Source organism: Apostichopus japonicus, chromosome 9, assembly GCF_037975245.1.
Source record: "Apostichopus japonicus isolate 1M-3 chromosome 9, ASM3797524v1, whole genome shotgun sequence".
NCBI classification, from domain to species: Eukaryota; Metazoa; Echinodermata; class Holothuroidea; order Aspidochirotida; family Stichopodidae; genus Apostichopus; species Apostichopus japonicus.
Window position 1 is genome coordinate 34,418,930 of NC_092569.1, and position 15,855 is coordinate 34,434,784.

Here is a 15,855-nt window from a genome sequence, read left to right on the forward strand (position 1 = left end):
GGGATGGTTCAATTAAAAATAAATAGTCAACATTTAATGATTAATAATCTTTTGCTGGACTTATTACGTTTTCTACTTTATTTACGTTTTCGTTAATGCTGCCTTTTTCAGGCATACTTTCTATTATTGCATTTCCGCCTTGTTTTTGTTGCACTCTTCTTCCAATTTAAAATATGATAGTTTCATCTACAATAAAATGATTTACGCATTTAACTTTGATACGAATAATTCTCAATGTTAATCGAGTTATAAAACGGTACAAATTGACTAAAATTGTTGGTTTTCAATTGAAAATTGTACCACAGTTGTTATACACTGCTACAGTATTACTGTTTACCGTTACTAAAGCTGCTTTGAAGCAGTACCTTGTGTTGTCTCACTAACACCTTACTAACACAGATTATACAATAATATATACATCTGGTCGTATCTATAGCCGTTCTATAACATACATACCCAAAATGAACGTAAAACACTACAAACGTGCAAAAAAATACTAAAACAAAAAACTGTTTAACCGCAGACAGCTGCCTAACATGTGAAACTATCTTTTCTTTTTATTATTACTAATTTATTTACTTTCTTTGCGATACCTTTGTTTCATACATATGTTACCTTACAACATAACGTATAGCTTCACTGCATCGCCCCTTGTAAAACAAAAAAATTAAAATTTATAGGATTTCTTTGGTTCGGTTCCCCACAAGGCCCTGTTTGACGTATTAGTGCTCCATTTACAGTTATCAAATGAAGGCAAAAAAAAAATGTGCAAATAACCCAAGTAGCCTAAGGGTTTTGCATAATATTAATATCAAATTGAAAAGTGCATTTGTCTTTCCTTAGTGACTTATATTGAAAAACAAAGTTCAGAAAAGCATAAATCGGGGCTAATAGAAAGATTAACGCGAGAGTGAGATTAAATATAAGCACGGACAAATTCTTCTCCTTATGCATCGGGTATTTCATAAGAGCCATTTTTTTTTGTTATTATTATTCGCATCTCACCCAAAAAATGTGTACGAGAGATTTTGACGAAAATTATGGACGAAAAGAAGATGAAATAATTGCATTAATAAGTCCGTATTGGACTGTGAAAAACGAGATAAAAGCCGCATTCTCTCGCAAACTTTTCAATGAGATCAGAAATAATTCTGAATATATATTCACTTCGGTTGATGTAAACAATGTCTTTTATATATTTTGTTTTTCGTAAAAAAAAATCAGTCTTTGCCATTATAAAATAAGTGATCAACGTAAAGTCCAATTCTTCTTGTAGCTTTATGAATATTCATCATATTTTCTCAATGATATTTTAATATGGTTTTAAAGAGTTTTGCCTCATCTATCATCCTCGTGAGATAGGAAGTAAAATATCTCTGATTGTTTGGAAAACCAAACATCATAATTAAAGAGTAAAAGCCAACGTAATAATCTAAATAAAGAAAATAATTAAACCAAAAATAGGTTTCCTCTTTAATAATCCAAGGTTGTCAAACAAACTTATATTAAGTCTTTGCTAAACTAAAATCGAAAATATGGATTTTCAATGCATTTGACGTTAAAATGTTCTTTTTCATTTCTCATTCATAATTTACGATGAAAGCAAAGAATAAAACCACAAACTTCGCGTTTCACCACATTGATTATTATTTTTACTTTCTATTAATGACTTATATATTAACAATCACGGGGGACAGACGATGTACATTAATATTCTAATCTAACTTTTTATGTATTTATTCCGATGTTCTTCTTTAAATTCATTTACTTAGAGGTAGCACCACGACTAATTGTTTCCCCTCTTGATTTTAACCTTGACCTTTCCCCGGAATAACGTTTAATATTATAGTACTACCATGAAGGGGATTAGTTACGCGAAATATGCCCATCATATCCCTTATAAAGTCAAGGGTGATTATCTCAAGGTGAATTAAATTGCTTAGTCTTATACATCTCTTTTGTTCGTTCGTAATTGTTCTTCACCTTAAATATCAACTCTAAAAGTGCTCTTATAAATCAACCGCGAAACCCTTGTAAGGAAAATCCTCTTCATAGCAACTTGAGTCGAGTCTGACTAGGCATGTTTTGTCTTATGCGGTTCGCGCCAAAACTTCGTTGCTAATCACTCGAGCAGACGATCTAGTGTCGGGATAAACTCTTGAGTTTTCAAAATGCGTGGCGGTCAAACTACTGTAAGTATACGACTAATTGTCAAGGCGTACTTCCGATACACTGCTATCATTTGGTTCCATTTCAATGGGTTGAAGTCGTCGTTTCATAGACATGCGGAAGCCAATAGGGGGTTGTCCGTTAAATTCACTGCTCTTCAGAAAATCCGGGCTACCGACTCTCTTTTTGCCTTAGATTTTCTATGGTCGCGATCCGATACCACTGAAGTGTTCCTAGTGTAGGTTTAATAGAGTCCAACGTATTCAAGTGCGCATAGGATGAATGTTATGGGTATAGTCACCGTACTAAGTAAGGGCAGCGTCTCAAATATCAAATGAACAAGTTCGAGCGAGTTGAAGCTAGCTTGTGGAGAGGCAATCCGATGATTCCCTCCGGCTGCGGTGATGCAGCATTGTTCCATTTCGGTGTTGTCATTTGTTTTGCTTCGGGCGGCCCAAACACGGGGGCCACAAAATCGATGGTTGTTGAACCGGGAAGGGGCCCTCGGGCGCTCGCCAAATCGCAGAAAAGGCGATGTCCTTATCACGTCTCCACCTATACATCAAGAGCAGAAAATCTCGAACCTCGCCGTCAAATGGCTAATTGTAGCACTCCGTACCTTCTAAATTATCAAAGTAATTCAATTGTAACTGGTCAGTCGTAAGTAAGAAAAGATGTTTTCCTTTTCGCAAAGGCGTTTCTAGAAGATGGAAATTTGTTATCTCATTCTTCTTTGGCATGTTTTATTTAATTCTGCATCTAAGAGCGCCTCGGGGCGCAACCATTCTCTACTAGGGAAAGGTACTTATATGAAAAAGGTCGTGGGGACCTGTACGATATGATGCATCCATGCAAATATTAGCAGATCTAACGATATACCATACCTTAATCAGAACATACGCAATCAGTAAAACTGTGAACGCGGGATTGATCCAGCCTTAAAAATAGGAAAAATTAAGGGCCGGCAGATGAAAAAAGGGATTTTGACATTTCCGGTAAGATCTTAAAAATAGGTTAAACAGAAGGTGACTGTCTTGTGAAGTAGAAAGGAGTATCACGTATGTATATGTATGTACGTATGTATTAGTATTATTATATTGTACAGAAACAAAACAGGCTATCTTATACTTATGAAAGTCGTAAACTTTACTGACAAAAATGGAAACCTATTTTTGCATCGACTAAATATTTAATGGATTTAAACACTTGATTTGGATGATAATTCAATTCAGAAAAGGGTAAACTTTGTTTTAGTAGACCGTGGAATAAAATTCTCAGAAAACTTCCTTATGTTTTTATTCTATTTTAATACATTTAGCACGAAAGAGAAAAGGAAACAGAACGTGACATTTAGTTGCATGTCTGAATCTCGAAATAATTAAAAGAAATAATATTATTTTGTACGTAAAGAAAAAACTCACCATCAGTGGACAGGACAGAATTATTCAAGTTCACATGATAGCAAAATACGGTAAGATGCTGAAATTTTGATTACTAATTGACTACTATATCTTTATAAATCTTTGACCAATTTTGAAAGAATGTTTTTTTTCGCAGAATGCTGTCCACTTGCATACATCGGACGTCATCGAGTGGATTAATCATGTGGATTATCTCACCTCTAAATATATCTATAAACAGATACAATTTTCCGTAATATACAATAACGAACAAAGTATCGTCGCCCACGTCACTCGTGACAATATCTGCATTAGTTCGGAGGATTAAAGTTATGGTTCTAATCTTTTCTCTTTGTATACAATTATTTGTCTGTTCGTTTGTTTCTTTATCTGTCTGTCTGTCCATCTGCCTGCCTGACTGTCTGTCCGTATACGTCGGTCTGTCTGTTCCTCAAACACCAATCGTCTTTATAACATCTTTGAGTAAAATTTTGCAATCTATAACCAGACATAGCAATATTGCTGTCACTTTTAATAACTCATATACAGTATTAAAATTGCAGCATTGCACGGCGTACAGTATAGACAACCAAATCTATTGATATTGTATCGACCGTTAACAGAATTATGGTTTGACTGAATTGTCAAGTATGTCATGTATGCTCCTTTAAGGCATCCATAGCAAACAGGTGGTCCTTCTGCTTAGATTTGGTTGTTGCATGTGAACTAGAACTCAAGCAGCGTCAAGCCTACTTATACGCACCAATTCAAGCTTTAACTTATTATCGGGAACTAAATGCTGTCATTAACAGCGCCCAAATCTAACAACCACGTGACCCGCAAACAATAGCAGCGACCAGGCACCAAATGTAGCAATTCATTGCAGATATCTAGAAAGCTCTAGAATTACAAACGAGAACGAATTATTAAAGTTATATAAAAGAGATAAAAAATAGATTATTTGGCCAGCTTTAGCATCTGGCGCTGAGTTGAATACATGCACAAATTTCCCCATGATTTCTCTCCCTCTATTAAATCGCGAGTGAACAATTTTGACTTCAAACTGTGAGGTAACGAGCCATTAGCCCGAGGCTTCGAGAGGAATGGCTACAGCCAACGGGTGCGAGCGGCCTAGGGATTAGTAAGATTCGATTTTACCAGCTAAACGCGGTTTATAGTTAGCTAGTTTCCAAATTAAAGTCTTACCCATACCCTCATGTAACGGACTTTTAAAGTTTGCTTAACTGAATGACCAAAAAGGTGTGAAGAAACCACGATGAAATAATGAATCTAATATGCACGAGAAGGCGTACAAAGTTAACAGAACCGGAAAACAAATGGCGCAAGAAATCACAATTTTTTTCCTCTGATTTCTTGATTAAACAGAAGGCTTAAAACGATAGTAATAGGATAAACATCACAGCAGGGTTCTTATAGAGTTGGGTCAGGTTAGGAAGGCGGGAAGGAAAAACCAGTCAGTCTTACTAGTTTACTTATTTTTTCTGTACAAATAAATAAATAAAACCAAAAACCAAAAATAAATGAAAAATGAAAACTGAAAAAGAAAAAAAAAATTGGTGATGAAGATGTTGGCACGATTCTCCACGGGGTGTACACGGACTGTTAGGAGAGGGAGTATGAATTATTGTATAATGTGTTAAAATTAACATAAAATTTAATAAGTCGCTTATTGGGCCGACTAGACAAAACAGAGGGCGGGACTAAGTTAAAAAAAAGATTAAAAGTTAATTTAAATCTCATTAACTTCTCATGTTAAAGGTTTCCATCTGGTTCAGATATAATCCAGTAACAAGATTTCACATCTCCTAAGAATCAAGATGGTGCCAAACGATTTTTGATTAAACTCAGATTTGAAAGCTACTGTCTATACATATATATATATATATATATATATATATATATACCAGGCTGGTTAAAATGGACAGCGAAATTGGTTTAACTAGAAAGCGAGAGAGATAGAAACTTAAAGTTGTATGTACAAAAGATAATTGATTTTCACTTGTTCCATTTTCAACCATGCACTGACTTCAATCTACCAATTTTTACATGTGTTTGTGGAAATGTTGGATATCTTTTTAATTACTTCTGTCTGAACGCTATGCTGTTCCTTTCTATGTAGGTCTATATCTTTGGTCTTTGTCTTTTTGTAAGCAGTTGTAATTAATTAACCCTTTTGAGTTTTTAATTTCGATAACAATGTGAATCAATATTTTGTTATAATCTTGCCTGGCGAAACTTTTTTACTATGAGTTCTCTTGCAGGTTACGTTAAACAAGATGTTTCTAAATCAGAAATTTATGAAACAAAACCTTAAGTTTATGATTAGAGTAAAAACTGGAACTTTATATGTTTTCTTAAATATCAGCAAATATGTTTCATTAAAGGGATCTCCTGGTGGGTGTAGTTATTGCTAGCTACAAAACTACTGAAAATATTTCGCATCTTTACAAATCAAATCACATATCTTAATAGCATTGATATGATTTTTCTTTCACCTATGGTGATATTTTGTGAAAATGACAACACCTGGCAACAGAAGAGGATTGAACGAGGTTATCACAGCAATTTAGCTGATATGGTTGTGGTTTGCTTGATCATATATTAACTCACTTATTCAGAGAGGAAATAAGACATCTACACCCAACAAAGTTGCATTTGGAGGAAATTCTAAACACAGAAAACCTTGACATCTAAGATAAAATTCCAAAGGCCAGTGACATGGGTGTTTTAACTAAAAATTGTAGAATAAAGTCCTCTTTAAGATAAATATTAAATTGACTGCCACATGATTACCCCGTTCATGAGTAAATTGTGAATAACCCTAGATGGGAATCAGTGTTAAAACCACACAAAACGCGCACTTACCAACATAAAATATTCAATTGTGTATTATTGTTTTTGCCGTTAATTATTTACTTCTTAATTTCTTGACATTTTATGAAAAAGCAACTTCGGTATAGTACTTTGTTATTTCAAGTCATAAATAAAAACAACAATTACATTAAAACTCGATCGGATAGATAATTTAAACTTATGTAAAATGGTTAAAACTTCTATTAGTTTGTTGCAAGTTATTGGTTTATAATATTATACCCCCCCCCCCCAAGAAAAAGAATGACCACTTTTTTTTAGATAAACCATGAAGTTTTCTCTCATTTTCAAGCACATATTTAAAAGCAACTTTTTGTTAAAACACATTGATTAATGCCAGAAGAAAAGTTCACCTTTTGTGATCAACTTAAAAAAAGAGAAAAAAAAAGAAATTCAGTGGTAACTTCGTCACCAAGTCTTGTGAGTTTAGGTTCAGTCAAACAGAAGACGAAAAATAATCGACCGTGTGGCTGCTGCTGGAGAGGGACAGAGAGAGAGACGGAGAGACAGGGAGTCAGGGAGACAGGGAGACAGGGAGAGAAGGGAGAGAAGGGGGAGAAGGGAGAGAGAAAACAGAGGGCGTGCTCTCCTAAGCCACTCAAAACAATTACTGGTCTGTAGTGTGAAATGAGAGTGTCAGAACGGCCTATGGGGTTTACTCTCCCTCGAATAATATACTTACTTCTCATCTTTGATTCCAGCCTTAAGCTCGGAACTAATCTAAATCATTGCCCAGCTAAGGGAAACTCGACCTTGGCATTCTGTTTCCAAAATTGCCTCAGTGCTTTGCTTTGGAATCAAACAGAATGTTTTTTAAGTTTTTATGTAATACCTATGCAGTTCCTAATGTTCTTTGCTCTAAGGTGATATGACTGAGTAGGTAAGACTACCCGCGGTCGCAACCTCGAGTAGTTCGGAGCGTGGTATTCTAGTACTGTTGGTAAGTGGGTGAACTAGAGTTCTATTACCAACAGTTTATCTGCGGGGCAGACTTTATTCCAACTAACGAAGCCTTAATAGCATCTATTGACAAACAGCCCGAGAGCTAGTTTGGGTAAAAGAGCATGTTTTTATCCTGCCTAATTCGTCGCGATAAACAGGTAAAACCCGCCCGAAAAACAGTCCGCTCAACACCCCCGGCGAAAGAAAGAAAGAAGACAAAAAGATAAGAAAAAATAGCTTTACAACGTGCCATTGCAGAACTGCTACAGGGTAGAAGGTGTACAGAACTAAAATAAAGTTCCATCGTGTGCAACGTTAATGAGGGAAAAAGTTTACTGAGGTACATACGAAAAGGCAGGAAATACTGTGTGTAGGTTTAGGTTACGGTTCATTGGTATGAGAAGACATGTGTTGCTATGGCAACGTCACAAGTTACTGGCTTTAGGGATGGAAAATCGAGACAAACTTGGAATAAATATGTAATTCGAAAGAAGGGTGGTTATTTGGTAGTTAAAACAGGTATTATATCCACGGGCAACGTTCAGTATGGTAGATTACCAAGGCTAGCAAAGGATTAAATAACATAACATACCAGGAGGTTTGTTATTTTAATCACCATGGATTATCAGAACAGGATCTGTATATGCATAATTTAAAGAGACCTTTGAATTAAGAAAGAGGTTATTTACGTTCAACATTAAGAACTTTAGGGAAACTGTGAAACTTTCGTCTCCTTGTAATTATTATTATTCTTAGTGTAATTCCATAGTCGGGAAAATGTTCTCTTACTCGTTAAACTTTTAGAAAATGGATTGTAGTTTTGTTTTTAATACACATTTCATGATAAATACCTTCCATTTTAAGACGAAATAAGATGGTTTTAGACTCACTTCCGGTATAGGCTATAAAACAATTCGAATTTTAAGTTCTGCTTAAATATATGCTAGGCCGCTAGCGAATAATTGAGATTGGTTTGGCATAATTTTCTTTCATGAAAAGTTAGTTTAGATTTTCGAAAATCTGTAAGGTCTGATGTTGTGAGTCTGTGCCCTATCCATGACCGTATGTTCCTATAACGACAGCGTAATCGTGAATATTATACGGTATCATAAGGAAATAAGGGTTTGAAATTGAGACGGTTGCTTCATTTTTGACGTCATTATAACATCAACTTCAATATATTTGATAAGTTTCCAGATAATTTTATGACATGTTAATTCATTTGTTTGCAACTAGAACAGGATATCCTATTTGTACATCTTGATTCAGAAGACTTCTATCAAACGTTGGATGGGTATTCTTCTCCAAGACCAAAGAGGTGATGAAAGAGACATTATGAAACAAATCAATCAACGGCCAAATATTTAATCTACGAAATATATTCATTTAAGTTAAAACAAAAATCAATCAGGAGATACTTTTTAATACTAATTTAATTACTCTACGGCAGTGTTCTCTGAAATGTTTCTACCCAACAGTATTGGTAATACGTATCTTGTGGTTTGTCAAAGATGACTTAATTCAACAGTTCATTTTTTCATTCCAATACAATCTAGATATTATTTACATTAATACCTTTTAACTTTTAAGAGCTTTTCGCAATCAAACTAATGAACATTTGTCACAAATTACGTCATAGCACATTCGGGCTATCGCATAAGGGGGTGGCCAACCTCTTCTTTAATTTTTCTTTCATGTTATTATTATTATTATTTTTTTAAGTCTTCCAAAAACCTTATCTCGTCCGATCACTAATTATTTTTCGCCGTCAAATACGCCAAAGAAAAATATGCTATGGGTAGAAAAAAAAGCCCGGAAGATGAATCCCATGTACTAATTACTTGGCAAGTTCTAACTGCGTTATTGGCCACAGGGTTCGTGATCCCCTGTGACGTCAGAGATATTTTATAAGGTGAATGTACAACTAATGACGTTGAAGGTGAACAACCGTTGGGTCAATGCAAAATTGTACTTCTTGAGTTACAGTCTGTATAGCAGTCATTGGACAATGGTAAATGTATGCAAATACGGGATAACATTCTTAATCATTGCGATATTGACATATTTATATATATAGGAAATGATATCTAACCATGCGCTGCCTACAACGAATTTTTAACAAAAGAATTATAAAGAACAATAGCCTTTGTTTAGGCCTCAATAGTGAGGTTTATAACTAACACATACGTAACAGAATTTTGCCATTATAGACATCTTCTGATTAATTTTTACAGGAATGTTAATTATTTATATTAGTTTGCTTACGTTTCCGAATCTTGCATATGGAAACGCTTCACTCAGTATAAAGTGAAATTTAAAAATCAAATAACATTTATTTAAAGCACATCTTTTGGAAGGTTTTCTGCCTTTATTACGGTACTTTTATATTGAACATGTGACAAAAATGTTCGCAAGTCAATTTGCATATTGCCAGTAAACTTATATATATATATGAAAAATTCTAATATATTCTCAATAAAATATTCTACCACAATGTGGCTTTTAATACTTAATGTTGAAAACTATGCAGAACTTGGTAATTAAGTTAATTGATCAGAAAAATTTTACAGACTTGAAATAACCCAGAAGTTATAGTCTTTCCCATGGAGAATTTTCCATATCATTCCGTCTACCCGATCGACATTGACTTATAGTTTTAACGATATCATTGCCAATTTGGTACTATAGACGAAAATAAATGTTGTCCTCTTTGGCCGTAATGTAAAATATATAGATGAATTTACCCTCCAACATATTTAAAACAATGTGATCTATTTCCTCAGTGCCTTTAGTTTGATTGCTTTGTTCCGGAAATATTGGAGGCCTTTTTCTCGCGGGGGGGGGGGGGGTGGGGGGATATACTATCTAGTCAGTATAATCTTAAGCAATTGTATTTATTAATTGTATTTATTAGAAGTTTACTTGTGTTATGCTGTGAGCTATACCGTTGAAGTAATTTCAGGTAAATTTGATGTACTATACATTGATAAACTTCCCACTTCCCACACTAATTTACTATTTACAGTGCTTAAAATAACATATGCATGGTACACCAATCATAGAAATTCTTGAAATGACGGCGTTACTTTAAAGTTTCAACCAAATATCCCAACTAGCTAAACATAGCCGATTGATGTGTCTATCTGACCAATCAATACAATTTAAACAGACCTGACATACACGATGCCTTCTCTAAGGAAAACACGTCTTTAGATGTTGGCAATTATCACACGAATCGACACATCTCCTGGGAATGATTTTAACGCCGGTGATTTCGAGACAAACATAAATGTGCGACAGTAGCAAATATCAACGTGCGTAGCTTTCAATAAGAAAATAGCGCGATTATAAATAAATATGTATGTATGTATATATATATATATATATATATATATATATATATAGGGTAAATGTTTTGAGCTAACTGGGGGATCGTTTGGGAAATGTCATAGGTCGTGATACAGACGCGGTTCAGTGTCCGTCAACTACAACAATTTTAAGGTCATTGACTTCACGTCACATCTCGGTTTTAATATTACCTGATATCCATGGTTTGACGTATCAGCCATTTTCCATATACCTTGCCCTAAAAAATCGGTAATTGGTTAATCAGATTTGGAATCCGGGATAAAACCACCGACGAAATAGACATTAAGAGTAGTATTGTACAAGTCAGCATGAATAGAGGGAAAGACGAATGCGATGAAGCATGTGTTACCAGCGATCTCTTTAGCAATTTACCAAATGGAAGAATCGTTCGTTAAAGAAAGCCTAAGCTTAAATTTATCCACGGTGAGTGAATTGCTGTGATTCGATTAAGCCTAACAATCCCTATTCGTATAATTCAGTGATTTGATTAGTTTCCAACACGTGGTGGAAATCGGACACGCTGCTTGGATAATTAGTTTTCTTAAAAGAAACTCCTTATGTAAAGAAAAAAAAAGGAAAGGAAGAAAAAATAGGTGAGGCTAATTTATATACAAAGATTGTTGATTATATTTACCTAAAGGCACTGACAAAAAGGGCCACCAGAGTAAATAACAATATGAAAACATGTATTACCGATCACACAGAAAGACTGTATATATAGAGAGAGAGTAATGGACAAGGGGGAAAAACCACGAAAGACCAGCTCAGGCATGTGTTAATGGAGAATATGTTAGAGAATGAGAAGAGGCAAGTCTTTCGGAATTATTGCCACCAGTAATTAAGAAATATACTACTTGTCAGTTAATCTGTTTTTTGGGGGGAATGTGTTTTACACAAAGACTTTCAATCTGTGATAAGAAAAGGATAATAAAGAGTTTTAATTCACAATGTTAAGACTTAAATAGAAGACTTGATTTTGTAGAAAAGAGCGGTGTGGGAAAGAAAATATAGCCTCCACACAGTTAGATATTGTGTGTGTATGTTTCTGTTTTATCCTGGCATGAGCAGTGTGTAATATTCTGTTCATGTCTTCTGCTACTCGATTGCGCTGTGGCGAGCAACTTGTTCACAGACGTGAGTAACAATGAAACTATTGTGTAGAAGAACAGTGCTTGCGTAAAGTTAAGTTGATCAGTATTGACTATCAATATGGTACAGAATGGAATGAAAATAATAAAACCGTTCAATCATGTATCGAGTATTAAACTGCCACTTTCAAGCATTTTGTAGCCGTCATTGTCTATGAAAAATGTAGAGGATAATAATTTCCAATAAAGAACATTTAAAACCGTTTTTTCCCCTTCTTCAATACCATTCAGAAGTAAAACCAGGTAATATGGCCACATTTGTTTTCTGTATCATTCTTGTTATATGCCTCATAACAATGTCGATGTACCGACAAAAACCAAGCTATAACATAGAATAAAGGAAACTTGTTTTGTTTTTCTTCTGAATTTGTGGCCATATCCGAACATTTCGGAATAAAGCATGTTTTATTGTCTGTCATTCTACTATGGTAATGTAAATAATATGTAGCAACATACTGTCTTATATCTTCAATTGGAATCCAATAAAAAAGTATCATTTGTGGTATTAAAAATAAAAGCTTTAAAATCTCGTAGAGCGTTTAATTAATTTTCGAATTAAAACAAAGCCTATAAAATTAGTTTACCCAAAAACACCCCAAAAGAAATTTACATTTGTTTATTAAAATATAAAAGGAATAGGCTATATATGTTAAGATATCCTATCACACTCTAAAAGAGATAAACGTAGCATATAAATTGTAGACACCGATTATGTGCAGACGTCTATTATTAATTGTTAGGCTAATTACAATTAAATTATTTCTTATTGTACGAACATTAAAAGAACATAAAATCGCACAGAAGTTTCACGTGCATTAGTAACTGAAGTGCAGCATGAATCTGTAAGTGTAATATGGTTAGGGAAAGCCACCACACTACACCATGTTAAAGCAGTGTCGCTTGAAAGTATATAAATATTTCTTTTTATGCCGTGGTACTAAATTTACATTAAAGTAAAAAGCTGCTCAAATTTCTATCATAAAAGAGACAAATAATAAAAGACTCAGATTTTGTTAAACCAGCGTGTAAATTGATGTGGTAAATAGCTATTTTTCTTTAATGAATTTGGTCAACTTATAGCTACTTGTATGTCCACAGAACCTTAACTTAGAAAAAAAAACACACCCAACGCCATGAACATTTCGACTAACCTATAAGCTGTGACAAGATTTAGGACGAAACTCACTTTTGGAAGTTCTAAAAATATTAATAAATTTATCATTATACTAGCTTCGTACGTCGGATTTCTTGACATTTACACACAATCGTATACACATAAAACATCAGTTTACTGTGGACATTCTAAACCCTGAAGTGAATTTAAAGCTGTTCATTAGGACTTTGAAATTAATAAAAAAAAATCTTAAACATGGAACCATGTGATAGGGTGGAGGGAGGATTGATAATAGAGGTGTAACGTATAACGGTTTCAAGGAGCAACTCTACACAACCTCTTATATCAAGTCACTGTGCAGGTGCTCCAAGATGAAGTTTGTTTGTCAGACGCCCGTCTATTATATGTTCGGTGAGGTTATCCATAAGAGTGTACTCCGAGCATTTTTTTTCTTATTTTTTTCCTTGTATATTAATAGCCAAAAGACACGGCACACAACGAGGGCCTGTTTGTTAGGCTAACCCCTCTAGCATGAAAACACTAACAACAGAGAAAGGATACAAGATTTTGAATGGGGGTAGGAGTAAATCCCTCCAAGATAGAAACATAGGGATTAAAATATATGATCGCTGAAGAATGGAAGTTATCACAGTTTTAATAGTATAAAAAACTAATCTTGGCTAACAATAACTATGTAACAGGGCTGTAGTTATTATATAAAAGAAGGCGCAAGTGGGTGCACCTGGCTGGTAGAGTTGGCCACTATAGTCCCACAGGGGGTAACGACCGAAACTAATATAGTGACTTCCGTCTAAAAGCAGAAATCATATTATACTGGGATGATTGTGCTGGATATATGCTTTAAGGTTATCTTTGTAACTTTAACCGCGGGGGATCTTTAAGCGCGGAAGAGATTTTCTTGCTAGAGTGTAAAATAGCCATAGGGTTTTTTGGGGATAGAAATATTATTTATCCCGGTGTATATGCCCATACCATCGTTTGCTCCCTCTTAAGCAAGACAACTCTCTCTATACTGCTGCTGCTGCTGCTTGTGTTTTTGTAGGATTATTGGGTAAACGGTATCAACTCTGCAAGCAATGAGTCACCGAAAACCATTTGGCTAGTAAAACTATATACTTGGCATAGTATTATTATTATTATTTTTTATCTGTCAGCATTAGAACAAAAAGAAAAATATAGAATTGAGACTAAATGCATCACCATAGCCGGCTGCAAGTGCATGGGTGAGGGGAGGAGATGGAGATTTTGTGGTTATAATACGGAGACTGTAGCAGCTAGACAGGTACAGTTATATGAACCATGATTGTGGTACTGTTAGCTCACTCATCTCTGACTATACGACAACCCACAAGACCGTGCCCCGAGGTATCAACTTTGTTCTGCCCGCTTCACGATCCTTCATCAAGCGATACATCACAGCAACAACTTTGGGCTTTCGTAAATGAAACAGAACGGATAACCGGACAAACAAAAAGAAAGAGAGAAATCACAAAATATACAAGATATGTATTATAACATCTTGAAGACACTGGGATCTATCGAGTGAGAGATAGAGAGAGAGAGAAGGGGGGAAAACAGGACCCGAGGCGCAATATTTTAACTATCTTTGACGAATTTTTGAGTACAGTATTTATACATAGGAGTGAACTCCTGCTAATCAACTTCACGTACGACATTGACTATATAGAGAAAGGAACTCAGTGAGGCCGAATAAATAAGTCCCCCGGCCGTATTATCTGTATGTAACATGCTAGTGATTTAATTAGGGATGTTGAGAACCCACAGTACAGCTGCTTCCGTCTTATAACGGCTCAATCTTTCGCCCATTATTTGCTCTGCTCTGCCTGCCTCTCTATCAAGCTCCTGTTTTTTGTTTTTTACAAAGTCTTTTCACTTATCAACCTATTCAAATGACAAAAATGCATTGCGTTTGGGCCGACAGTCGAGCATGAGGCTTAAGGGTTCTTCTAATGAGTTTGTAACCCCTTTGATGATTACGTCATTCGATCTTTCATCATGAAGTCGGAAATAGGTTCTTTCTTACTCAGTGGCAGTATAGTTATGATACGTAGAAGATTTTAAGATACTTAGATGTAAATACAGCGGTTTATTTCGCTCTGTTATTTCTTTTCTAACTTTTCCGGAGAGCGGGCTGGACCAAGGATAAATTTGCGAGGTTGGAAGGGGGTAGGGGAGGGCGGGAAAACAATATGTCCTATTTAGGATACTATTTCAGTTCCTTGCCCCATTTAAGGATTGATGCAAACATGTTTCTTGAATAATATCAAGAGAAAAAACAATTAAATTGATTGAAAGTTATTACTGAATGAGAAAATCATGCCTTTAGCTTACAATCACGTTTCGACTTTGCGACTAGAAGGTCAATGACCGATGAAAGAAGGGGCTGAAATAAATAAAATAGTACCGGATTTCAAATTCTCAACCATTTTTTTTGTTTGTTTGTCAACAAACACTTTTATGTTTGATTTTTTTATAGTAACAACAGTCACCATCCAGTGAATTCCAGAGTAGGTATTCATTTAAAAGAACTAATAAGTAAAATGAAAAGCCCAGATTTAAATTTAGAGACCAACATATTTGATGGTGTGCACTTTGTACCAAAAGTAAACTTGTCGTAAAGAAAAACCCAAGGGTTCTGAGAAATCGAGAAAAGAAAAACCTGCACTTGAATAATGAAAAATTAACAGTATAACACCCCACCCCAGGCCCCCACCCCAGGCCCCCACCCCAAGCCCCCACCCCAACCCTCTCGACCCTCCTCCACACCTTTTTAAAACAA

At 35.1% G+C, this 15,855-nt stretch overlaps 1 protein-coding gene across 2 annotated transcripts in view; it reads right to left on the reverse strand.

Annotated features, from left to right (window-relative positions):
• Positions 1 to 15,855, reverse strand: part of LOC139973474 (transcription factor AP-2-alpha-like) — a 146,201-nt gene that overhangs the window by 93,772 nt on the left and 36,574 nt on the right. The gene's annotated exons all lie outside the window — the stretch shown is intronic.